At 37.4% G+C, this 26,307-nt stretch overlaps 1 non-coding gene across 1 annotated transcript; it reads left to right on the forward strand.

Annotated features, from left to right (window-relative positions):
- The first annotated feature begins 18,098 nt into the window (after positions 1-18,098).
- On the forward strand, positions 18,099-18,180 carry TRNAS-GCU. The gene has a single exon. It is a non-coding gene; the product is annotated as a tRNA-Ser (tRNA).
- The last annotated feature ends 8,127 nt before the right edge of the window (positions 18,181-26,307 follow it).

The raw sequence follows: 26,307 nt of genomic DNA on the forward strand, positions 1-26,307 counted from the left end.
ATGAGTTTAAAAATTTTATTAATCCACTTAAAAACAGATTTTGGCTTCTTTGATTTTCTTCTCTTATTTATTTTTGTTGTGTTGATCTCTCCATTTGTCTTCTAAAATTTCTTTATTCCACTTACTATATTTTTCTAATTTGCTCTTTATGTAGATTTTTCTGGTTTAAACACAGAGCATTGATTTCAATAATTTCTTTTTTTTTTATAATAATATATGTATTTCGAGGTATAAAATCTTCTTTAATCTACTTTAGCTGAATCTCACACATTTTGATATGTTGTAATTTCATGATATTTAGTTTAATTTTTAAAAAAATGTCTTTGTAATCTTTTCTTTGATTTAGAAGTGTGTTGTTTAATTTTTAATTACTTGGAAGTTTTTCAGATACTTTATTGCTATTGTTTTTTTAATCAAAATTGTGTTTAAAGATCCTGCTGTGTATTTATTTTTATCTTTAAATGTATTAAGACTTGTTTTAATGCCCAAAATATGGTGATTATTCCACATGCACTTGAGAAGGTCTATTCTATATTTGTTTTGTGTAATGTTCTATAAGTGTCAATTAACTCAGGTTGGTTTGTCATCTGTATCCTTATTTCTAAAATTTGTCTTCTTATTCTCACTTACAGCAACCATGTTTACAACTTGGTTGTAAACTTCTAACCAAGATTATAGACTCATCTTTTTTCCCTTTTATTTCTGTCAATTTTTGCTTTATGCATATTTAAGGTCTGTCATTTAGTGTTTACACCATTAAGATTGTTAAGTCTTCCTGAGGAATCAACTATTATCATTATTAAAAGGACACACTTTTTCTCTTATAAGACTCTTGTCTTTCATCCTGTTTTATAACATTTTAATAGTGCTCCACTATCTTTCTTATCCTTAGCATTTTCAATTGCACCTTCTTTCTATCAGTCTGTTTGGTGCATTTAACATATATCTCTTGTGAATACCATCTAGTTGAGTCATGTTTTACATACTGTCTGCTGATGTTTTCCTTTTAATTGGAAAGTTTTGAATGTTTGCTTTTAAATTAATAATTAATATGGTTAGGTTTATTTTCTTTTTTTTTTCCTAAACAATATAACTCCATTTAGCTCCTTGTATATTTTGTGCTATAATTGTCATGTATTTTCCTCTATGTATGTTATAAATTCCCTATATATTGTTATGATTTTTGACCCGAACAGTAACATGAGCTCTATCTTCTCAACGCCGGGTGGGGACAGGTTCTTCCTGGGATACCCTTGCCTGTGCATGTCCTTGTAAACCTTCTCCACTCAGTAAGCTGAGGCAATCAGAAGCTCATTTCATTTGTTTCCCATCTCCCAGGGATCATGACCCTTCCTTTCCTGGTATAAAATGACTTGATGCTCATTGTGCCATATACTCTATTTTTGAATCATATTTTATCCAGTGTTTCTGATGATTCAGGCAGGAAGAGAAATCTAATTTCTGATACTTCATCTTGGTAAGATAGCTGTCTCTTGAAAGATATGTTTGCTGGATATAGAATTCCAGGTTGACAGGTTTTTCTTTTATCATATTTTTCCTTTAAGCACTTTAAACTTGTTCTATTTTCTTCTGTGTCTATTGTTTCTCATTTGAAATATGCTATCTTGCTTATCATTGTTCCACTTTGTGGAATTTTTTTTTTTTTTTTTTCTGTATTTAAGACTTTTTTTTTTTTTTTTTTAACCTCTGGTTTCAGCAGTTTGACTCTGATTTGCTGAGGGATGATATTCCTTACACTTATTCTGCTAGTAGTTTGCTATACTATTTGGATTAGTACTTTGCAATTTTTCATCAAATTTGAAAAAAACTTAATATTTCATCAAATGTTTTTCTGCGCCATTATCTCTTATCTATCTACTATTCCAATTATATGTTTGACTGTTGGATACTGTTTCAAAAGTCACAGAGAGTGTTCATTTTATTTCAATTGCTTTTTCTCTGTTCTTCACTTTAAGCCTTTCTATTGGCTGTCTCATGTTGTATTTATTCTGCTGTTAATCCCTTCCTGTGATTTTTTTAAAGTTTCAGATATATTTCTCAATTTCAGAATTTTAAATTTGTTCTCCTTTTAGTTTCCAAATCTCTTCTGAAATTCAGCTCTTAGCTTAATATATCTATTTTTATGTTAATTTAAAGATATATTTCATAGACGTTAAAATTCTTTATTGATGATTATACCATTTGAGTTGTGTGTGGGTTTGTTTATATTGTCTAATTGTGCTTTTATCTAGGGGTCATATTCTTCTGATTTTTTTTTTTTCCTTTTTTAAGCAACTTAAGAGCCAGGATATGAGGATGATAGTTTGATCCAGCCAGATAATTAGATATTGAGCAGCACTGGAGTGGGTTTATGGTTTTAGTTTTGTTATGGGTTTAGGAACAAGGAGTCTAAGATCTCTGCTTTCAACACATTCTCAAATTTCTGCACTGCCAAAGGGCTTATAATTTCATTAGTAGCAGACATTTATTTGGGCGGTAATTTACTTACAACTTTGGTGAGACTCAGTTCACCTCTGTTTTAACATACTTTAACTATGAGTTCAGACTTCTCTTTAAAGGAGAAAATACCTTGTACTTTTAGACCTCACACTGCAACACAGGCATGCCTTGGAGAAATTGCAGGTTCAATTCCAGACCTCTGCAACAAAGGGAATATCACAAGAAAGTGAGTCACATGAATTTTTTGGTTTCCCCGTGCATATGAAAGGTATGTTTACACTATACTTCAGTCTATGAAGTGTGCAATGACAATGTCTAAAAAAAGTACATGCCTTAATTAAAAACTACTTTATTGCTAAAAATGTTAACTATCATCCTTCAGCAAGTCATAATTTTTTTTGCAATAGTAACATCAAAGATCACTAACCTCAGGTGATCATCATAATAAGTACAATAATAATTAAAAAGTTTTAAATATTGCTAGAATTGCCAAAATGTGACACAGGGACACAAAATGAGCAAATGCTGTTGGAAAAATAATGCTGATAGACTTGCTTGACACAAGGTTACCACAAAACTTCAATTTGTATAAAATGCAATATCTGCAAACTGCAATAAAGCCAAGAGCAATAAAATGAGGTATGCCTGTACTTTGAAGCCTTGGAGCCTCAGAAGGTCTTTTCTTAAGGATGGAGAGACTGAGAAATTAAGAGAACAAGAGACCGTGAATCCATGAGATTTTAAGACTCTGAGACTTTGAGACTTCAGGCCCAGGGCCCCATAGGACCATAGCCATTTGAGATCACCAAACATCAAAACTATGAGACTGTTAGACTACATCATTGTAAAACTGCATGATTGGACAGCCCCACCCCCAGCCTTTTCTTACTTAGTAAAACGCTCCTTGATTCTGGATCTTCTTTGCATTTAAATCTGGCAGGCCAAGCCATAGGGTCATCCAGAGTTTCCCTGGTTTTCCTTGTCTGAGAAACATTCACACTCTTGCATGCCCTATTCCCAACTTCTTTTATACTCTCCATGTAGGAACACTTTCTCCATTGTATGCTCATCGAGAAAGGGAAATTTCATGCAGTGTTTTATTCCTTTGGAATTCTTTATCCACAATTTTTAGATGGCTTTAAAAATAGTATAATAGTTTGGTTTATCTGGTAATATCTTGTTTTAACAGATGTAAAAGTCTTTTACATTCTTCTCTATTCTAATCAGAGGAGAATTGTTGGATTAATTCTTGACTACTTCCTCTCTCTTGCTTCTATTCTCCTGTGAATACTTGTTTCTTCATTTCTGTGGTATTAGTAATTTCCTTTCCATTGTTTTTACCATGATCTCATTGAGATCCTTACCCTGTCCTCATTTATTTACCCATCATTTCCAGGTTTATTTTCCTAAGTTGGTGATATCTTCATAAGAATCCAATGTTTTATTGCTTTAATGTGCACTTCTTTTACTTTATGTAAAGACTTAACAAAATAAAGACAAGTACATATACAACTTTGCCTATTTGGTTTATATTTGAATCAGTTCCAGTCCTAGTGCCAATTCTGGACCCATTTGTGAATTAAAAAAATGTGAAACACATATATATGGATTTTTTATCATGTTAACTTCTGTTGAAAAATATGAATGTTTCTGTTCTTGACAGAAGTTATATTTGTTAAAAAGGTGTTTGTAGGGATGGAGTTTCAGACACTTTTACATTGAAAATATTGACGCTGGTGACTAAGTATACAAGGGGACAATTAACAACCACACTTTATGATGCTCTGTGATGTTTTTCTGGTCTGAATTCTGTTCTGGGCTTTCCAGACATAAAGTTACTATTTTAAACATATAGGAATAACAACACCTCTAAAAGCAAATGTCTTTATATCATGTATAAAAACATACTTTTAGCAGGCAGAGAAAACTAACCACTTCAAAATATTTTGATAAGAGCTACAAGGAAAGTCAGTTGGGTACTTTATTGATATTTGGATAGAAGGGAAAATCAAACAGGTTCAAAATACTGAACCTCTAACTGAGGGTTACATTTATTCATGTGTATTATTCTACTGTGAGTTTGCTTTGACATTGAATCATGAAACAGGTCATAATCTGGAAAAGAAATCCCACAGCGGTGGTATATAAAGACTGTGGCAACAAAATAATAAATAATTGACACTGACAATGAAAACTGTGTTTTTTTTGCAATGCATCTGATAGTTAATGTGTGACTAACTCCCCTTGTATTGTCTGCCTGTCAGTGTGGTACAAGCATTCTATTACAGGGATATAGAAGTTGACAAAAGTGATGTCTTTTAAAAAATTTTTAAATAACAATATCAAATAACAGGGAAGACTGAGAAAAGTTATTGATGTCGATGAACAAATATTCAAAAGACAATGTACCTTACATATAAAAGTTCCAATTAAGAGCAAAGAACTGCTAGTTGACATGAGAAAGTATCTTTTCTGTCTGGACATGATAAACTTTTTAGGAAAGTGCTCTAAACTAGAATAATACTATCTGTCTACTTTGTAGGCACTCTCTTAACAGACCACTTTCTCAATGACCCTTTTTTGAACACTTTAGGTTTAGACAGCTGTTTGTCTCTTGGGTTACATTTTTCTGTGATCGTTGTATATTTGCTTTACAATTGCACACAGTTTGGTTTGGTGACAGAATATAGGAAAGATTTACAAAATGGTAGGTATATCCTCGAGAGACTGAACCAAAGCATAGAATTGTGTGAATTCACTTACCATCTAAATGAAAATATTATTATGGACAATGTCAGAGTGTTTACTGACTGTACAAATTATTTTCAAAGAAATATCACACAAAGATGATCTCACAATTAGAATGACAGCAAAAAATGTCGCAGCAAGAAATTAACTTGATATTTTAATATTATTTTGCATCTGGCCCAGGAAAATGATTTTTGCTAGTCAAAACAAATCTTTAAAAGGCCTGTATTAGCAATATTTATTCATCTAAATTAGTAAAAATATGTTTTGGACTATTTGTCCATTATTAGATCAAATGAAAACAAATTTTCATTAATGTAGAAAGCCATGCTCATCTGAAAGTAGAGCTTAAGAAATGCACATGAAATTCACTTTTGGGGGCAAAAATATAGAAATCCTCTAAAGCCACTAAGAAGAAATAATAATGATTTACATGACTGTCAATCTTTAGAAGCATGCTACATGAAGAGAGTCCGTGACTAAGATAACCAATAGTGTCAAACATAAACCAAAATAAAAAATCATGGGGTCAAACATTCTGATTTGAAGATATTCATCCATGATCAAACTTCACTTTCACGGGCAACTCTGTGCAGGATGCTTTAGAATGAGTACCAATAAGCAGGTGCTTATTTAACATAGATTAAAACAATTTTCTTAAGCAACAAAAGTAAGAGCGGCCAGTAAATAACTAACATTAAGTCAAAGCAAACAAATCACATATTAGCAGTAAGAAGAAATTTTCAATGAGTCGATTAATATAATCCAAACAAAACTTATCTCCGAACAAAAGAAGAACCAATCAGTGTTTGGAATTTTAGTAGGACTTTAAAAGGATGGAGAATCCTAAAGAATGATGTCAGTCAGAACAGACACGGGTATTTTTCTATAGTGGCTACAAGACAGGCTTTGCTATCCAGAGAGAAATAACTGAAATCCCACTGCCCTTTGAACCTATGATGAAAGCTCTAATCAAACTCACATGATGTACAGAACCCAAAAAGTGAATTCAGTGTTTTGAAAATGGAAAATAACATACAAAACTGTAGCTTCTGTGAAATGTTTTTCTGTCTTTCTTTGTGGATAGGAAAAATGTACTCTGATAAGAGACCAAGTATGTGAAGATGTGCTGGGTGGCAGGACGTCTTGTGAGCCAGCGCCAAATAAATAAGCCAGGTAGGTGATGTATATACTAAGTCATAGCTCCAACCTTGTCATTATTCCAAATGACAAATTCTCACAGCACTGTGGGGCTAACTGACTTCAACAGAAACCTAAGGGCTGGGTTTTGTTTAAATATGTTCAATCAGTGGAATGAAAACACCTGAAAACACGAAATTATTCAGATTTAATAGAAGATGATTTTATGTACATGAGGTATTCTTAAAGAATGTGCAAACCTGTATGAGTATTTATTTTCCTGGACAAGTATTTCATCCTTTTAAATCATTATTTCCTTTCTCTTCCTTAATCAATGACTTAGCAGCTTTAATGAACCCCTTTAGTGGAAAACTTTGTAAAATTTTTTGATAGATATCAAATAACATTAAATGGGAATGCATATTTAATTGATATGTAAAAATCTCTATAGTATATACTATTTTTAGTGTTATTTAGACTTTGAGAATATTGTCTCTATTCTAAAAAAAATTATAGGTTAGATGTGGTCCAAGTACTTTTTAAATACTAGTTTTTTGTTATATGTGGATAACCTGGTTAATTGTGAAAAAGATTCAGATAAAAAGCAACCAGACGATAAGGCTTTTATTTTACTCTTTTGTTAATTTCACATGCTATACTACTACTAAACTTTGAAATGAAATACAATTTTTTTTGTATTCTTATTTCTTATTTCTAAGACAACTCTCACTATATGTACTTTATTAAATTAAAACCTTGTCCACCTGTTAGTCAATGGACAGGAAAGAAATCTGTATAATTCCAAGTACCTGGAAGATCAAGGAAGATTTTTTTAGCGTGATAAGACATCAACATACTTTCTACCGGGGCTGGCTTTTCACCATGGTTGACAATGCAGAATAAAAGGCTTTTGTGAGAAGCAAAGGGACCCTGTTCTCAGGCCTCTTGGGCTCATTCCTCTCTCTGCCCCTCCCCCCTCTCCTCTGCACACATAGAAAAGGGTCTCAATGACCCAAGGTTGCAATCGAATTGATTCCGAAGTCCATTCTAGTTAAACCAGATGCAGGAACAAGCTTTCATCTACTCAAAAGAGTGGATTGTACAATTTCAGGCATTTTGAGAGCCCCATGACACCATGTTAGTAGTTTGGAAGATGGATCATACTGGGAATATTTATAGCACAGAAATCAGCAAACACTGCAAATCAGGCTCTCCTCCCACTCCCTAGTGGGCTGTTCAACATATATGGGGACGTCACTGTGGAAAATGACTTCTTTAAACTCTTTGACGTCAATGAGAGACTTTTTCCTGGCTGTGATTTTCCCTCTCAGATCATTCTTGTGATTGTGTGTCTGAATTCCTACTCTTTTCCTTTTTTTTTGTAATTAATTATTAGTTTATTATTTATTTTGTTAGTAATAAAAACAACTACCATAATATCAATTGATTTATACAAAGATTACTATTTGTAGACAATTTTCTAATCATTTAACTGATGTTAACTAATGTAATACTCATCATAAACTTATGGTTTAAAAATAAAAAAATCTAGGGCTATTAACTCAAAATGTTTAATTAATTGAAAATATCCTTTCTAGGTACCTTAATTCTAATGCTTAGATTTGGTATTAAATCTATTAATAGTAGTTATTGTTTGCTTACACTGACACTGGTATAATATGACCAAAACAAATACATTCTCTGCCCTCTTGCTGTAGGGAGAGTGGTCTAAGTCAAATGTCAGTGAAAGTCTTAGATAACAGAAGAAATCCACCACCCACCCTCACCCCACCTCTGAGCTTCGCCTAGGAATAGTTCTAAAGTCACTGGTGTGAAATGAGGTTGTCCTTGAGTCTCTGAAAGGTAAGTGTGAGTGTCAGCAGATGACGTAAAGGGTAACATTATACTCGCCCCATTCAGAGGAATAAATACGATTATTTCATTCAGTACTGCGGATGAAGGTTTGTGCTGATCAAAGATATTTTGAAATTTGGTGAACTGTAGTGAGAGAGAGGAGTCCCTCCCAACAAAGTTGAGAACAGAGCTAAGAAATTTCATAGAGAGGAAAAAGGCGCCAATATTTTTGTAGAAAAGAACACTTCAACCTCCAAAATTCTGCACTAAACATTTAAAAGTACATTCTGTTTTCTTTATTCTGTTCTGCAGCAGTGATTTCCACCATTCTGTCTTCCAGGTCACTTATCCATTCTTCTGCCTCAGTTATTCTGCTATTGATTCCTTCTAGTGTATTTTTCATTTCAGTTATTCAATTGTTCATCTCTTTTTGTTCTTTAATTCTTCTAGGTCTTTGTTAAACATTTCTTGCATCTTTTCCATCTTTGCCTCCATTCTTTTTCTGATGTCTTGGATCATCTTCACTACCATTATTCTGAATTCTTTTTCTGGAAGGTTGCCTATCTCCACTTCATTTAGTTGTTTTTCTGGGGTTTTATCTTGTTCCTTCATCTACGACATAGCCCTCTGCCTTTTCATTTTGTCTGTCTTTCTGTGAATGTGGTTTTCATTCCACAGACTGCAGGACTGTAGTTCTTTTTGCTTCTGCTGTCAGCCCTCTGGTGGATGAGGCTATCTAAGAGGGTTGTGCAAGCTTCCTGATGGGAGAGACTGGTGATGGGTAGAGCTGGGTGTTGCTCTGTTGGGTAGAGCTCAGTAAAACTTTAATACACTTGTCTGCTGATGGGTGGGGCTGAGTTTCCCTCCCTGTTGGTTGTTTGGCCTGAGGTGACCCAGCACTGGAGACAGCAGGCTTTTTGGTGGGCCTAATGGTGGACCCCAGGAGGGCTTACACCAATAAGTACTTCCCAGAACTTCTGCTGCCAGTGTCCTTGTCCCCGCAGTGAGCCATAGCCATCCCCCGCCTCTTCAGGAGACCCCCCAACACTAGCAGATAGGTGTAGTTCAGTCTCCTATGGGGTCACTGCTCTTTCTCCTGGGTCCTGATGCACACACTACTTTGTGTGTTCCTTCCAAGACTGGAGTCTCTGTTTCCCTCAGTCCTGTCGAAGTCCTGCAATCAAACACTGCTAGCCTTCAAAGTCTGATTGTCTGGGAATTCCTCCTCCTGTTGCTGGACCCCAGGTTGGGATGCCTGACGTGGGGCTCAGAACCTTCACTCCAGTGGGTGGACTTCTGTGGTATAAGTGTTCTCCAGTTTGTGAGTCACCCACCCAGTGGTTATGGGATTTAATTTTATTGTGGTGGCACCCCTCCTACCATCTCATTGCAACTTCTCCTTTGTCTTTGGAGGTGGGGTATCTTTTTTGGTGAGTTACAGTGTCTTCCTGTTGATGATTGTTCAGCAGTTAGTTGTGATTTTGGTGCTCTTGGAAGAGGGAGTGAGCACACGTATTTCTACTCTGCCATCTTGAAACAATCTCAGTGAGGACAGCCTAAGAGACCTCTGGGACAACATTAAATGCACCAACATTCCCATTCTAGGGGTCCCAGAAGGAGAAGAGATAGAGAAAGGACTTGAGAAAATATTTAAACAGATTATAGTCAAAAAATTCCCTAACATGGGAAAGGAAATAGCCACCGAAATCCAGGAAGCTGAGAGTCCCAGGCAGGATAAACCAAAGGAGAAACATGCCAAGACACATAGTAATCAAATTGAAAAGAATTAAAAAGACAAAGAAAAATTATTAAAAGAAACAAGGGAAAAAAGACAAATAACAAACAAGGGAACTCCCATAAGGCTAACAGCTGATTTCTCAGCAGAAACTCTACAAGCCAGAAGGGAGTGGCACAATATATTTAAAGTGATGAAAAGGAAGAAGCCACAACCAAGATTACTCTACCTAGCAAGGATCTCATTCAGATTCAGTGGAGAAATCAATAGCTTTACAGACAAGCAAAAGCTAAGAGACTTCAGCACCACCAAACCAACTCTACAACAAATGCTAAAGGAACTTCTCTAAGTGGGAAACACAAGAGAAGAAAAGGACCCACAAAAGCAAACCCAAAACAATTAAGAAAATGGTAATAAGAACATACATATCAATAATTACCTTAAAAGTGAATGAGTTAAATGCTCCAACCAAAAGACACAGCCTTGCTGAGTGGATACAAAAACAAGACCCATATATATGCTGCCTACAAGAGACCCACTTCAGACCTATGGGCACATACAGACTGAAAGTGTGGGAATGGAAAAAGATATTCCATGCAAATGGAAATCAAAAGAAAGCTGGAGCAACAATACTCATATCAGATAAAATAGACTTTAAAATAAAGAATGTTACAAGAGACAAGGAAGGACACTACATAATGATCAAGGCATCAATCCAAGAAGAAGATATGACAATTATAAATATATATGCACCCAATATAGGAGCACCTCATACATAAGGCAAATGCTAACAGCTATAAAAGAGGAAATCAACGGTAGCACAATAATAGTGGGGGACTTTAACACATCACTTACACCACTGGACAGATCATCCAGACAGAAAATTAGTAAGCAAACACAGCTTTAAATGACACAATAGACCAGATAGATTTAATACATATATATAGGACACTCCATCAGAAAACAACAGATTGCACTTTCTTTGCAAGTGCACATGGAACATTCTCCAGGAGAGAGCACATCTTGGGTCACAAATCAAGCCTCAGTAAATTTAAGAAAATTGAAATCATACCAAGCATCTTTTCTGACCACACTCTACGAGACTAGAAATCAATTACGGGGAAAAAAAGTAAAAAAGACAAAAACATGGAGGCTAAACAATATGTTACTAAATAACCAAGAAACCACTGAAGAAATAAAAGAGGAAATAAAAAAACACCTAGTGACAAATGACAATGAAAACATGACAATCCAAAACTTATGGGATGCAGCAAAAGCAGTTCTAAGAGGGAAGTTTATAGCAATAAAATCCTACCTCAAGAAGCAAGAAACATCTCAAATAAACAATCTAAACTTCCATGTAAAGGAACTAGAGAAAGAAGAACAAACAAAACCCAAAGTTAGTAGAAGGAAATATATCATAAACATCAGAGCAGAAATAAATTAAATAGAAACAAAGAAAACAATAGCAAAGATCAATAAAACTAAAAGCTGGTTCTTTGAGAAGACAGACAAAATTGATAAACCTTTACCCAGACTCACCAAAAAAAAGAGGGAGAGGACTCAATCAATAAAATTAGAGATGAAAAAGGAGAAGTTACAACAGACACTACAGAGAAACAAAGCATAATAAGAGACTATTACAAGCAACTCTATGCCAATAAAATGGACAACCTGGAAGAAATGGGCAAATTCTTAGAAATGCACAACCTGCCGAGACTGAACCAGTAAGAAATAGAAAATATAAACAGACCAATCACAAGTAATGAAATTGAAACTGTGATTAAAAATCTTCCAACAAACAAACATCCAGGACCAGATGGCTTCACAGGTGAATGCTATCAAACATTTAGAGAAGAGCTAACACCCATCCTTCCCAAACTCTTCCAAAAAACTGCAGAGGAAGGAACACTCCCAAACTCATTCTACCAGGCCACCATCACCCTGATACCAAAACCAGACAAAGATGCTACAGAAAAAGAAAATTACAGACCAATAACACTGATGAATATAGATGCAAAAATCCTCAATGAAATACCAGCAATCAGAATTCAACAACACATTAAAAGGATCATACACCATGATCAAGTGAGATTTATCCCAGGGATGCAAGGATTCTTCAATATATGCAAATTAATCAATGTGATACACCACATGAACAAACTGAAGAATAAAAACCATATGACCATCTCAATAGATGCAGAAAATCTTTTGAAAAAATTCAACACCCATTTAAGATAAAAATTCTCTAGAAAGTGAGCATATAGGGAGCCTACATCAACATAATAAAGGCCATATATGACAAACCCACAGCAAACATCATTCTCAATGGTGAAAAACTGAAAGCATTTCTTCTAAGATGAGGAACAAGACAAGGATGTCCACTCTCGCCACTATTATTCAACATAATTTTGGAATTCCTAACCATGGCAACCAGAGAAGGAGAAGAAAAAAAGGAATAGAAATTGAAAAAGAAGAAGTAAAGCTGTCACTGTTTTCAAATGACATGATACTATACATAGATAATCCTAAAGATGCCACCAGAAAACTACTAGAGCTAATCGGTGAATCTGGTAATGTTGCAGGATACAAAATTAATGCACAGAAATCTCTTGCATTCCTATACACTAACAACGAAAGATCAGAAAGAGAAATTAAGGAAATAATCCCATTCACCATTGCAACAAAAAGAATAAAATACCTAGGAATAAACCTACCTAAGGAGGTAAAAGACCTGTGCTCAGAAAACTATAAGACACTGATGAAAGAAATCAAAGAGGACACAGACAGATGGAGAGATATACCATGTTCTTAGATTAGAAGAATCAACATTGTGAAAATGACTATACTACCCAAAGCAATCTATAGAGTCAATGCAATCCCTATCAAATTACCACTGGCATTTTTTAGAGAAGTAGAACAAAAAAAATTTGTATGGAGACACAAAAGGCCCTGAATAGCCAAAGCATCCTTGAGGGAAAAAAACAGAGCTGGAGGAATCAGACTCCCTGTCTTCAGAGTACACTTAAAAGCTACAGTAATCAAGACAATATGGTACTGGCACAAAAACAGAAATATAGATCAATGGAACAGGCTAGAAAGCCCAGAGAGAAACCTACACACCTACAGTCAACTAATCATGACAAAGGAGGCAAGGATATACAATGGAGAAAAGACAGTCTCTTCAATAAGTGGTGCTGGGAAAACTGGACAGCTACATGTAAAAGAATGAAAATAGAACACTCCTTAACAGCACACACAAAAATAAGCTCAAAATGGATTAAAGACCTAAATGTAAGACTGGGCACTATAAAACTCTTAGAGGAAAACATAGGAAGAACACTCTTTGACATAAATCACAGCAAGATCTTTTTTGATCCACTTCCTAGAGTAATGGAAATTAAAAACAAAAATAAACAAATGGGACCTAATTAAACTTAAAAGCTTTTGCACAGCAAAAGAAACTATAAACAAGACAAAAAGACAACCCTCACAATGGGAGAAAATATTTGCATATAAATCAACAGACAAAGGATTAATCTCCAAAATATATAAACAGCTCACGCAGCTTAATATTAAAAAAACAAACAACCCAATGAAAAAATGGTCAGAAGACCTAAAGAGACATTTCTCTAAAGAAGACCTACAGATGGCCAAGAGGCACATGAGAAGCTGGTCAACATCACTAATTATTAGAGAAATGCAAATCAAAACTACAATGAGGTATCACCTCACACCAGTTAGCATGGGCATCAGCAGAACATCTACAAACAACAAATGCTGGAGAGGGTGTGGAGAAAAGAGAACCCTCTTGCACTGTTGGTGGGAATGTAAACTGATACAGCCACTATGGAGAACAGTATGGAGGTTCCTTAAAAAACTAAAAATAGAATTACCATATGACCCAGCAATCCCACTACTGGGCATATACCCAGAGACAACCATAATTCAAAAGGACACATGTACCCCAGTGTTCATTGCAGCCGTATTTACAATAGCCAGGACATTGAAGCAACGTAAATGCCCATTGACAGATGAATGGTTAAAGAAGATGTGGCACATATATAAAATGGAATACTACTCAGTCATAAAATGAAGGAAATTGTGTCATTTGTAGAGATGTGGATGGACCTAGAGACTGTCATACAGGGTGAAGTAAGTCAGAAAAAGGAAAACAGATTCCAGAGGCTTCACATAAGAGGATGACCCTGGGACAGGAGGTCATGGAACACAAGAGGAGTCTAGGACGAAGCCTCCATATCCACAGGACCCAGACTAAGGGAACAAATGTCCCCTGGTGCGTGTTCTTCTCATGGTGGTAGGAGGAAGTTCCAGAGAGTTGCTGGCACTCCCAGCCACACTCCATTGGCCAAAGCAAGTCTAACCGTCAAAGTCCAAAGTCAATAGGGAACGAAAACTATACTCTGCTCACAGGGAAGCCAAGACAAGAGCAGGGAGGAAAAGAAGAATTGTAGACAAATTTTCAAGACCCACCAGAAATTGGGTCTTCTATTGTTTACAACCTGAAGAGTTCTGAAAAATTCAATCAACTGGTTAACTTGTGTGTTCCTACTTGGTAAAGTGCCTTTAAGCTACAGAACCCTTTATAACCAGACAATGTCAGGTGCTGGACCCTCCTTGGCTGTTCCTCACTCCCATGACGTTCCTGTCTTTTCCACTCACTATTATTTCACCCTTCTCTTCAGATTTGACATAAGCAATTGTTTCCCTTTTGTGTGTTTAACACAGATTTTTATCATCATGTTATGGATGAACAATTCAAGCCTGAGGACCAATGGCTCAATGTCAGCAGAGTTGCTGTATTTGTACAGCAATGGTTGTTTGTTCAATTATTTGAATGTTTCTATTGCATCCACTCTTTTCTAAAAATGAACTGCGGTAGAGAAAATGTCAGTACTGATTTTAGCCATAAGAAGTATAGATCTCATAAACTTAAGACATTTGCAACAGAGATGGAAGTCATACTTTGAGGAGCAAATCTTGAGTCTCAAGAGGATCAGACAGTATATTCAATTTTGAAAGAAACAAGCAAAATCAAAGAACATGGCCGTGGTTCTGAAACTGTATTGTTGAAGACAACACTGTAAAAGTGAGATATAATTGGGGATCTAATCATATTTTCAGTCCTCTGGGGATGCAGACCCTTTGGTGATACATAAGGATAGGATTTGAACCTGGACAAAATGATAATTCAAAAAGATACATGCGCCCTTATGTTCATAGCAGCACTGTTCACAACAGCCAAAACATGGAAACAACCTAAACGTCCATTGACAGATGAATAGATAAAGAAGATGTGGTACATATATACAATGGAATATTATTCAGCCATAAAAAAGAACGAAATAATGCCATTTGAAGCAACATGGATACAACTAGAAATTATCATACTAAGTGAAGTAAGTCAGAAAGAGAAAGACAAATACCACATGATATCACTTATATGTGGAATCTAAAATATGACACAAATGAACCTAGCTACAAAACAGAAACAGACTCATGGACATAGAGAATAGACTTGTGGTTGCCAAGCAGGGGGGAGGAGAGGGATGGACTGGGAGTTTGGGGTTAGTAGATGCAAACTATTACATGTAGAATGGATAAACACCAAGGTCCTACTGTAGAGCACAGGGAACTATATATCCAATCTCCTGGGATAAACCATAATGGAAAAGAATATTAAAAAAAGAATGTATATAACTGAGTCACTTTGCTGTACAACAGAAATTAGCACAACATTATAAATCAACTATACTTCAATAAAAAAAATAGAGAATAAAAAAAGGATAGGATTTGACTTGCAAACATGGACTTTCAGATATATTTTCTGAGGAACACCATTAAGAAAAAGAAGGAATTTATTGCCTATATTTACAACATATTAACAGGAACATGGCCACCTGCCAAATCTGTGAGCACAATTGGAGAGAGCACATTAGTCAAGAGCATGGTGTACTGCTGCATACAGAGACCTAGTTCAAAGTCTCAGTTCTAGGACTTTGGGAAAATTACTTAACCTCGGTTTCCCCATCTTTAATATGCGGGACAAGACCACAGACATCTCAGGGTTGTTGAGAAGTTAAAATGAAATAATAATAATTAGCTAAATCTTATGATAGACTAGGCACTGTTCATATACTTTACACGGTAACACTTACTTACAACACTGTATTAGGGATTATCCATCTTTTACAGAGGAGGAAAGTGAGGCATAAAGAAGGTAAGTGACTTGCCCAAGGTCACACAGCTAGCTAGCGGTAGGGCTGGGAGGCAAGCCCAGGTCATCTGGCCTCATAGTCTGTGTTCCTGACCACCTGCTATAGACTGAATGCTTGTGTCCCCTCAAAATTCATAGGTTGAAACTAATCCCCAATGTGATGGTATCTGGAGGTGATTAGATCATGAGGGCATGAGACTAGTGCCCTTATAAAAGAGACCCCAGAGAGCTCCCTCACCCCTTTCTCCAGGTGAGGACACAGCAAGAAAATGAACATTTATGAACCAAGAAAAGAGGCTTCACCAGACACAGAATCTGCTGGCACCTTGATCTTAGATTCCCCAACCTCCAGAATTATGAGAAATAAACGTGTGTGGTTTAAGCTAAAAGAAAAAAGAAAAAGGAAAACAAATATCGTATATTAAGGCATATATGTGGAATCTAGAAAAATGGTACAGATGCACTGGTTTGCAAGGCAGAAATAGAGACACAGATGTAGAGAACAAGCGTATGAACACCATGGGGGGAAAGAGGGGGGGTGGTGGTGGGATAAATTGGGAAATTGGGATTGACATATTTACACTAATATGTGTAAAATAGATAACTAATAAAAAAATTTTTTTATTAAAAAAAATTAAAGTATACAAACTCTCAAGAGTGGAAGAGGGCTCTTTTTTCTTTTTTTAATTTTTATTTTTGGCCTTGCTTCGAGTCTTGCAGGATCCTAGCTCCCCAGCCAGGGATCGAACCGGGGCCCCAGGGTTCTTGATGGTCACTTTATCCCAGAGGCTGTCAGAGCTGGAAGGGCTCAGCCAGGCTTCCCTAGAGGGCTTAGGAAAGAGCCACAACCAGGACCTGCAACCTGCCTCCTGCATCCAGGATTTCCCACCCCACGGGTCGTTCCCAACCTTGACAGTAGTCAAGCTAAGCCACTCTTCTGCTGAGATACAAGTAACTTCCCATCAGGGCTCTTTCTCTTGTCTACTGTTTTCCAAAACACGTTCTCATGCGTTGATGATTTTTCATACACTGATCAATGCTAAGTCCTAGAGAGGATAACGAAAGACAAATGAGGATATTAACAAATATATGTGCAATCTAGAAAATTGGTACAGATGAACCTATTTGCAGGGCAGGAATAGAGACACAGATGTAGAGAACTGGACGTTTTGGGGGGTGGGAAGGGGGAGTGGGATGAATTGAGAGATTAGGATTAACATACATACACTACCATGTATAAAACAGATAGCTAGTGGGAACCTGCTGTATAGCACAGGGAGCTCAGCTCGGTGCTCTGTGATGACCTAGATGGGCAGAATGGGGGGTAGTAGGAGGTCCAAGAGGGAGGGGATATATGCATATGTATAGCTGATTCACTTCATTGTACCGCAGAAACTAACACAATATTGCAAAGCATCTCTACTCCAATAAAAATAACATTTAAAAAATATGAGGGCGTTTCCTGGCTGGTGGGCATATCACAAAAGCAAATGGAAAGGAACCGCAGAACAGGGATTCTGGTACCACCCAGAAAATGGGAATCCTGGCAGCTCTGATCAGGAATGGGGAAATCGGTCCCTCGAATGAGGAATGCAGCGGCAGAGGGACCCTGGGAAAGTCTGGGGTGGGGGTTGTGTGTCTCCCTGGCACTTACAGCTGGGTCTGCAAGCCAGGACTGACTTGTGTCCAACAACGTGTGTCAGGCGTGGTTCCACCTGTTACCAGGTATTTGCCAGGGAACTTCACCACTCCAAGTGTTGTCCATCAGTTTTGTGAAACTTACTTTGAAAGTGGTTGTGAAATTTACTTTAAGACACCTAACTCACACTGTGGCTGTGAGTCAGGAAAAGAGTGATTAGACACATTGCTATAAATCGTCTGGGAGTACTGCAGGAAGAGGTTGAAGAAGTAAGGCTCACGTGTGACGAGGTGGCCGAGTGGTTAAGGCGATGGACTGCTAATCCATTGTGCTCTGCACGCATGGGTTCAAATCCCATCCTCGTCGGCTGGCTGAGCTTGTGAAGAGTGAATGCTCTGCCTTTTCGGTGAGTTAATTCTTTACTCATCACTCAGCTGAGTAATTCCTTCTAATTCCCCTTTTCTCTGCTTCCTCAGTAACATTTGTCGTGGCTGTGAACTTAATTTGTTAACTGATATACTTGATTCATGTTTCATTCTCCCACCAATTTTTCATTCCATTATAAGTTTTGCTGAGCAGGGATTCCCCATTGAGGAAATAATTAAAGAATTAATTGAGGACCATAGAAAAACATTGCCTAATAAATTTAGAGGAGCTGATAAAATGATCTATAGGGAAATGTACACAAATTTATGGGTTATTTAAGGCATTATCCTGCTAATTTTTCTCTATGCAGTTTTTATCTCTATTTTCTTTCATAGTAATTTTATTTTTTATTTATTCACTTTTATTGGAGTGTAGTTGCTTTAAAATGTGTTAGTTTCTGCTGTGCAGCAAAGTGAATCAGTTATATGTATACATATATCCACTCTTTTTTAGATTTCCTTCCCATTTAGGTCACCACAGAGCACTGAGTAGAGTTCCCTGTGCTATACAGTAGATTCTCATTAGTTACCTATTTTATAAATAGTCAATCCCAATCTCCCAGTTCATCCCACTCCTCCTTCTCCCTTGGTAAATGCTAGAGAGGGTGTGGAGAAAAGGGAACCCACCTAACTGTTGGTGGGAATGTAAATTGGTGCAGCCACTATGGAGAACGCTATGGAGGTTCCTTAAAAAACTAAAAATAGAGCTACCATATGATCCAGCAATCACACTCCTGGGCATATACATGGAGAAAAGCAGAATTTGAAAGGATGCATGCACCCTGATGTTCATTGCAGTGCTATTTATGGTAGCCAGGACATGGAAGCAGCCTAAGTGTCCATCAACAGAGGAATGGATAAAGAAGATGTGGTACATATGTACAATGGGATATTACTCAGCCAGAAAAAGGAACGAAATAGTGCCATTTACAGAGACATGGATGAACCTAGAGATTGTCATACAGAGTGAAGTAAGTCAGAAAGAGAAAAACAAATATTGTACAATATCACTTACACATGGAGTCTAGAAAAATGGTGCAGACGAACATATTTGCAAAGCAGAAATAGCCACAGATGTAGAGAACAAACTTATCCTTTATGTTCTTTAAATGTATGCATTCCTCAGGATTTAGTCTAAGCCCTTTCTGTTCTCACTCTGTGGTCTCCATGTGTGAGCTTTGCGCCTGCAATATCTTTAACTAGCTTACAACACTTTCTCAATTTCCAAAATTCTTTGTTCTATTGCTTTCTAGCAACTCCACTTATATGCCCTACAAGGACAGCAGTCTCACCACGAAGAGCAGTGGACCCATCCCCTACCGTCAGTTTGCCCTCCTACGCTCCTGAGCACAGTACCTCCTTGTTCACAGGTCCCCTGCCTCTCCTTTGTGTGAGCAAACTCACCTACAAACTCGTTAGTTTGCTAGACTTGGCCTTGCAGGGAGTGACCTCTCCACATCTTTTCATCCGTACCCCTTCTTCTTAAACCCGAGCTATAGTGGGTTACTGAAACCCCATGCGACTACAACACAGGGGCAGAGATATGCTCTAGGTGCCTCTGAAACCGAAAGAGGACACTTAGGACGATGTTCATCGTCAGAGGAATCATCTGACTTGTTTCGAGAATGCCCTACATGCAGGGGCAGTTTGAAGCCTGTGTCCCTGGAGCAATGTGGAAACACTGACTACAACATTCTCATTTACATTCTTGGGCTTAGGAGCTCGAGGTCTTCCATGGTCTTCAGCAAAGTCTCTTTGCCATGCAAATAACAGGCGTGGACATCATTGGGAGCCATTATTCTGCCAATCACAGGTGCCAAAGTTAGAATTGTGTGGAAAGAAAACCAAGTACCTTCTACACTCCAGCACTCTTGTCTGTTGTCGCCAAGCATCTGTTGGGGAATTCCTACAAAGCCTGCGGTGGGTCTCAGCATCTTGTCACTCCTGCCTGGGATGGTTTCACACGTTTGTTCTCTCCCGTCAACCCACATCCTTGGAGTAAGGTTCTTCCTCTTGAACTGACTACACGGTGGCTGACTTATACCCCATCTCCTTAGATTGCTTACTCCCTGACATAGGCTTATCGTATTATGCATCCCTAACAGTCAGCCAAGTTCCCTGAGACTTGTTAACTAGCATCTGGCCCCTCAGACTAATAAGGAAGTGCCGACCAATTGTGATTTTAATCAACGTTCACCCACTCTTGTGTCAGCTCTCCTCTGTAACACTTTATACACCTCTCTTTCTTCTCTCCTTCCCTCCCTCCCTCCCTCTTTCTTCCTTCCTTCCTTCCTTCCTTCCTTCCTTCCTTCCTTCCTTCCTTCCTTCCTTCCTTCCTTCCTTCCTTCCTTTCTTTCTTTCTTTCTTTCTTTCTTTCTTTCTTTCTTTCTTTCTTTCTTTCTTTCTTTCTTTCCTTTCTTTCTCTCTATTAAGAATGATACAAAGCTAACTGGAATCCGACAAAATAAAAAAAAATATTTATCCTAAGCAGTGTCATAACTGAGATATACTCTCTAGAACAGGGGATAGAAACAGTGTTATAGAGCTAGATAAAGAACATACAAGTCATCTAGTGCCAATTCTTACTTGTTCTCAATTTATACACATGTAGTTTTGTTCCTATTTACTTCTGAAAATATTGACCTCTAGAACACCACATAAAATAATGAATTTAACTCTTCATTTTACTGCTTTATAAATTATCTTCCTCTCTTTCTGAAACACCATCCTCTGCTGTTTGTCTTCTCAAAAATATTGTGAGAATCTAACAACTTTCACACCACCTTCGCTGAGACCACCCACAATACCATCATTTTCCCTTGGGTTTTTGAGGGTTTTTACTCTACCTCTTGATAGGTATCCCTGCTTCCTGCCTTGATCCATGGCTCCCCATCCACACTCTAACCTCAGGAAGTCAGAGAGTTGCTTTTCAAATCAAAATCAAATTACAGTCCTATCACTCATGCTTAAAATCTTCCAAAACTTTCCATCTCTCTCAGGGAAAAGGCTACCGTACTTACAGTGATAACAGACGTAAGTGATCTGCTGGACATTCTCAATGTCTACCTTCAGTGGCTGTAAATCTCCCCTCCATCACTCTAGCCCAGCTCTGTGGCTTCTTTGCTCTTCTTTCAATACCCCAGGTATCCTCCTGTCTTACCACTGCTGTTCCCTCTGCCTGGAAATGTTTTCCTTTTTGTCCAGTTGTCTTGTCTCTTCACCTCCATCAGGTCTCTGCTCTGATGTCACACTGTAACCGAGGACCTTCCTGAGTGCTCTATTTTAAATGAATCTTCCTCCTTGATCCCATATTCCTTGTCCTCACTCATTTTTTTTTTTCTCCAGGTCGCTCATCATTTTCTGGGATCCAATTTGCTTTATTTAGATGAGAATAAATATTTTTTTACTTACTTTATTTACTTACCATATAAACTTAACAAACTCCATGAGGGTATAAATTCTATTCCACTCAATATCCCCAGACAAGAGAAAAGTGCCTGCCCGTGAGAGGTGCTCCATAAATCTATTTTCAATTAATAAATGAATGAAAAGCTTTCTACCTGTTTGATCCCTTCTCAGCATCACCATCATCCTCTCCCACCAGGACATTCTTCTCTATTTCTTTTCTCTGGTCCTTCCCTAGGATTCCAAGCCGTGGCCTTTTTTTCTCACTTCATTCCTTCCCCTCCCTCTGTGGTTTCATCTATTCACAGGTGCCAGGGCATCCGAACTGCTCTCTCTTACTTCAGCTTCAGGACCCTGCATTCGTCTTCCACACCACTGACATGGTGCTCTTTCCAAAACAGTGATCTTTTCAGATCATTCTGTTTAAATCACTCTCATTGGTTCCTATTTCCTATATTAAATAATACACATAACTTATTCTCCCCTATAAACCATCCTTTACAGTGTGGATGCCTCTGAATTTTCTAAACTCATGTAACCCCCCCAGTTTAATCAATAGTATCCTTTACCAACATGGAATTCCAAATTCATATTTTGCTATCACTGACCTCAACATCTCTACAGAATTTTCAGTATTAGAAAATAAACATTTTTGACTATAACAAAACTGGATATTTTTGTAAGAAAAAGAATCTTTACAATTAAGTAAAGAATATCAAGTCTTTTTTTTTTTTCAATTGGGGTATAGTTGCTTTACAATATTGTGTTAGTTTCTGCTGTACAACGAACTGAATCAGCTATATGTACACATTTATCCCCTCCCTCTTGGACTTTCCTCCCACCCACCAAGGTCACCACAGAGCACGGAGCTGAGCTCCCTGTGCTGTACAGCAGGTTACCATTAGCCATCTATTTTACACATGGTAGTGTATGTATGTCAATCCCAATCTCCCAATTCATCCCTCCCCCACTTCCCTCTCTGTGTCCACATGTCCATTTTCTGTGTCCGTGTCTCTATTCCTGCCCTGCAAATTGGTTCATCTGTATCATTTTTCTAGATTCCACATATATGCGTTAATATACAATATTTATTTTCCTCTTTCTGACTTACTTCACTCTGTATGACAGACACTAGGTCCATCCACATCTTTACCAATGACCCCATTTCGTTCCTTATATAGATGAGTAATAGCAAGTCTTTTCTTGTAAGTCCTTTTAAAAAAATTTTGTGCATCTATACCTTATATTTTGTGGCCATAGTATTTATCACACTATACTGAAGAGCCGATGTATATGTGTGTGCGTGTTATCAGTTCAAACTGTGAATAAATTCTGGTCAAGAGCCTTTTCTTATGATACATTCTCAGTACTTATCACTGTACATATGAAAGTAACCCTATGAATAAGCAAGTGCTATATAACAATCTATCATAACATGTCCTATTTTGATGTATTTAGAAGCAATGAAATTCAAGAGCTATCAATTAATTACATTATAGCAACATAGACTTGTTACATATTGTGGCACAAGCTAGTGTTTTCATATAATTACAGTATATTTCCTCTTGAGTACAACTTACTTGTGCTGAATATGTTCATAGCTCTCATTTATTTGATGAATTTTATAATTGTTGTGTAAGACAGAGACCAAGTGCTTTAAAAAATATATACGCTCATTTTAAATTACATATTCATGTTAGAAAATAATAAAGGTACATACAAAATACCAAAGGCAGCTACATTTCTATCATCCTGAGACACTAAATATTAATACCTGTATGTATATTTTCCAGTCTCATTTTCAGTCATATTGAGCACAGTATGACTTTTAAACTTTGTAAAACATTGTTGCTTATAGCCTGAAATATACAGGATAGCCCATTCGCAAGGCTCTGACCTTTAAGGGTGTAACACTCTTCCATTCATATAGAGAAAAATAGTTGCAGAACAGAGAATAACATTTGTTTTGTTGGAGGTTTATAGGAACATCGGGGCCTGACCTTCGTGAACAGCTGCAAGAATGAAGGAATCCAGTACCAAGAAGTTTGCAACAACTAACCTCGCCCCTCCCTCACCTTGCCTTTAAAAGTGCTTTGCTAAAACCCTTCAAGAAGTTTGAGGCTTTTTGGACTCCATCCACCTGTGTCCTTGCATGGCCCTGCAATTAACCTTTCTGTGCTCCAAACTCTGATGTTTAGGTTTGTTTGGCTTCACTGTGCCTCAGGCACAGGAACTTTCATTCGGTAACAATAGGACTTGGGAAGAGTGTTAAGGAATAATCAACACGTGAATAGATGAAAAGGAGAGAGTGTGTCAGGTCCAGCTGCCCGGCAGTTTCACATGTGAAGTATGTTGTTGTGTTTAGGGATGTGTGAAGTTATCAACACCAAGCATATATTGTATGTCATGCCTTTAATTTTTGTTTTAAATAACATACAGCTTTTTTATTTTTAACATCTTTATTGGAGTATAATTGCTTTACAATGGTGTGTTAGTTTCTGCTTTATATCAAAGTGAATCAGCTATACATATACATATATCCTCATATCCCCTCCCTCTTGCATCTCCCTCCTTTCCTCCCTATCCCACCCCTCTAGGTGGTCACAAGCACCGGGCTCATCTCCCTGTGCTATGCGGCTGCTTCCCACTAGCTATCTATTTTACAATTGGTAGTGTATATATGTCCATGCCACTCTCTCACTTCGTCCCAGCTTACCCTTCCCCCTCCCCGTGTCCTCAAGTCCATTCTTCTCTAGTAGGTCTGTGTCTTTATTCCCATCCTGCCCCTAGGTTCTTCATGATCATTTTTTTTTTTTTTTAGATTCCATATATGTGTTAGCATACGATATTTGTTTTTCTCTTTCTGACTTCACTCTGAACATACAGCTTCTTGTTCTCAGAAGACCTGTTCATTTTCATTGAAAACGCCACAACTCCACTAAACATGAGTTTTCTCATCCTTATCTCACACTTTTCTTCCCTGTATCTTTATGTGTTACCACTTTCCCCCTGTTTCAGAGGCAGAGTTTTGCATGTTCATTACTCCACTCGTTACTCCACCTCAGCCTTTGAACCCGTTCTCTCTTGCCTCTGTCATGACCTCCTTCTTCAAGCATTCAGCAGTGCCAGTTTTTCTTCAGTGTTGACCTTTTCTCTCCTACATATGTTTCTTTCAAGCAGGCATAAGTCTTTTTAACCTTGATAAATCCAAACTGGATTCAAAGCACAGAATTGCTATTTCCAGCTCACGACTAGCTGTCATGAGTTGACTAGCTGTCACTCAGTAACAGCCTAAAATCTGGATCCTTAAGCCAAAGATACTATTTTTGGAACAAATATTATCAGGTTTCCTGTATAAAAGAAAAACTGTAATAGGGAAGAACAAACCTGACTCCATATTGGATCTGCTTCTTTTACTTTAACCTTTATGTTCTCTTGTTTTTACTACAAGTTAGTCACTTACAGGATGGAGCCTATAAGCTTACGGTGTACATAATGTCCCATCTCTGGGAACCCTGCCTCCCAGGTAATGAGCATTAAGCTAAACATCTTTGTTTAGCTCACAGGAAACATCCTGACCAGGCCCACCTGTGAATGACTGCAGGAAGGAAGAAATGAACACATGCCCTCCGGAGTCTGGCCGGAACCAGGAAATATTTACAACAACTTGTTGCTTTTCTTTACTTTACCTCCTCACCTCCCCCTCTTTGCTCTATAAGAGAAACTAGCATCCAAACCTGGGCAAGATGGCTCTTTGGGAAATGAGTCCACCATCCTTTCAGTCTGCTGGCTTTCTGAATAAAGTTGATATTCTTTGTCCCAATGAATTCTCCCTCCATGTATTAGCCTGTTGTGCAGCAAGCAGTAGGGGCTTGGACTCAGTAACAAAATCCCACCCAGGAAACTGCCTTTAGAATGGGAAACATTTGGGAATGGTATGTATGTTGTTGCCATCTTCCAGGGGCGTATATCATTACACCATTTGGGAGGGACAGGACAAGACAAAATATTTGTTTTATGCTGGCAAAGTTAGATTCTCAGCTCTTTTCTAGCAAGCATGGTGGTATACTCTAGGTCAGATATAATGCTATCTTCAGATTCCAGAGGCTTATTTTTTGAATAGTTTTTTTAGCCACAAGATCATTGAACTCCACTTGGTCTTTAATTCCTTGATATCTGCCTTCTTTGACAGGGGTCCACCTATGTCTTCTCAATTGGTTTCCACAACGCTGCGCCATCCTGGTTTTCCTCTGGTGACTCAGAACTCCTCTAATCCTTAAATGTCTTTATATTTTTCATGCTGTAAAATCAATTTTTTAACCTCTACTTTTTCCATCTTCTTATTCAGTAAATTAGTCTGTTCCCAGGAATAGTGCCCCCTCTGTATAAATAAATCTCCAATCCTTTTCTAATCTTAACTTTATACTAATTTCACATCTTTCTTATTACATACTCTACAGTTTATTTTGGATGTTACTCTATTAAACATAATTAGGGTTCCCATATAATTTATCATCCAAACCATGACATTTTTGAGAAAGAGAATAGTTTAATTAAGCCTTGCTTAATTATTAAGACTTATGTAATCATATCTGGATGACAGATGTAAACTGGACTGACCCAGGAACCCTGGACATATGGTCAACCTACCTAAAATTCATCA

This window comes from Balaenoptera musculus, chromosome 5 (assembly GCF_009873245.2).
Source record: "Balaenoptera musculus isolate JJ_BM4_2016_0621 chromosome 5, mBalMus1.pri.v3, whole genome shotgun sequence".
NCBI lineage: Eukaryota > Metazoa > Chordata > Mammalia > Artiodactyla > Balaenopteridae > Balaenoptera > Balaenoptera musculus.